The sequence below is a fragment of the Octodon degus genome, unplaced genomic scaffold (genome assembly GCF_000260255.1).
Source record: "Octodon degus isolate 3935 unplaced genomic scaffold, OctDeg1.0 scaffold00018, whole genome shotgun sequence".
NCBI classification, from domain to species: domain Eukaryota; kingdom Metazoa; phylum Chordata; class Mammalia; order Rodentia; family Octodontidae; genus Octodon; species Octodon degus.
In genome coordinates, this window is record NW_004524594.1 from 20,877,400 (window position 1) to 20,879,484 (window position 2,085).

Sequence of the window (2,085 nt, forward strand, 5' to 3'; positions counted from 1 at the left end):
AAAAGGTATGGGAACGTAGCTCAAAGTGAAGGTTCTGGGTTCAATTCCCTGTACTGCAACAACCCCCTCCTCCAAAAAAAAAAAAGTGCTGGAAGCTCATAGTGGTGTAACATGCATACAGCTAGTAGAAAAAACAAATGAGATACACACGGAAAACATTAATGTACAGTGGAAAAATGTAAAACTGTAAACAACAGAATGAGTTTGCTACATGACATGGTGTTTGTAAATTGCAAACACATCCACACAGGGGACAATGCCACCTGAGGTGCAGTCCAGGCAGGATTGGGGCAGGGATGCAGGGACTGAGCACACTGCTGTTGGGGGCTGATCACTGGGCTGGGGGGAGGGCGATAGCATGTGAAGCAAGGAAAGTGGATTAACAAAACTTGCAACTGGAGACGGGCCTCCATTGTCATAATAAGGTGTCACAAACTGTGAAGTAGCGTTGCCACAGCCCTTTCCTAGAGCAAGACAGATTGCAAGGTAAGAAAGCAGGTGAGGCCGAGGATAGGTACTCCGGTAGCTGGGGGGATGTGGGTTCAAATCTCAGTTTTGCCACTTCCTAGCCTTTCAGCCTATAGCACACCATCCATTCATGCCTGCTACAAATATTCATTCATTCATTCATTTATTAAGCTGAGTACAGCTGGAGCTCAGTGTGGCTAGTGAGGTGGAAAAGGGCACAGGAGGGACCTGAGAGTGGGAGACATAGCCAGGCTCCCAACATTTGGAGCATTGTGATCCCTCACCAACTCGCGATTTATTCTATTATAGAAAACCCTTGGAAGCTTTAAGCAGATAATTTTTTTTTTTCCAGAACCGAGGATCGATGAGCCATCTCCCTGGCCCCTAAGCAGAGAATTTTAACGGTGTTAGTTTTTATTTTATTTATTTTTAGTGATGAGGGTTGAACCTGTATAGCCACTAAACTACCCAAAACTGTGTGGTTTTTTTGTTTGTTTTTGAGATAGGGTCCTGGACTGGGAAAATAGCTCAGAAGTACAAGCGCCTGCCTGGTAGGCGCAAAGTCCTAGGTTCAATTCCCAGTACCGAAAGAAAGAGAGAGTGAGTCAGTCTTGCCATGTAGTTCAGAACAGCCTTGAACTCACTACACAGCTCAAGCTGTTCTCAAACTCGCAGCGATATCCACCTGCCTCGGTCTCCCAAGTGTGGGCACTGATACAGGGGAAATGCTGGATGTCAAATACGCACAGTTCATCCCCAAAAGTTAATGAATTCTAAGGAATAACAGAGGTTAACAGTAGGAAAATTTTGTGGGCCAAGGAGATAGCTCAGTGGCATAAGTACCTGCCTGGCAAGTGCAAGGTCCTGAGTTTGATCCCAGATACCAGGAAAAAAAACAAAAACAAACAAACAAACAAAAAAACCAGTAGGAACATTTAGTGGAGAAAAGGAATGGGGAATTAGGATCAGGGACAAGGGAACAGGAATAACTCCTGAGAGACAGGAAGGGTCACGAATGGGTGGCCAGCAAGCCCACCTCTCAAAGGAAGTTTTATACAGCAAAATCATGAGGTGGGTACAGCATGAGCCAAAATTATGATAAACCCGTAAGATTGCAAGTACAGTCATTTAGGTAAGACTGATTTAATGGCAGCAAGGGTACATAAGTGAGATCATTAGCCTTGGTCGATTATCTGTAGTCTGTCTTGTCTTTAGTTGTAGCAGTTAGTTTTAGTGATTTTAGTCTTAGCAGTTGGGAGAGGATGACACGGTCCTAACAGGATAATGGAAAATCTCAAAAGTAATCCCAAACCTCCCTCATCCCTCAAAGAAGTATGTAAAACTAGCCACTATGGCTTTAAATCTTTAGATGAGCCTCCAGCCAGTCTTGAGGCATTTTCACCTCCTGCACTGACTCCCTAGATGGCCTAGTCTTGTCTGAGTGCTTATTATATTTCTACTTAATTTAGCTGTCTACAATAGGATTACAGGGGTGAGCCACGACGTTCGGCCACATTATTGCTGCACGGAGACTAGACCGGAGGACAGTGAAAGCCACGTAAACTCAGCCTTAGTTTTCACATCTGCTAAATGGCAAAAAAAAAAAAAAAAAAAAAA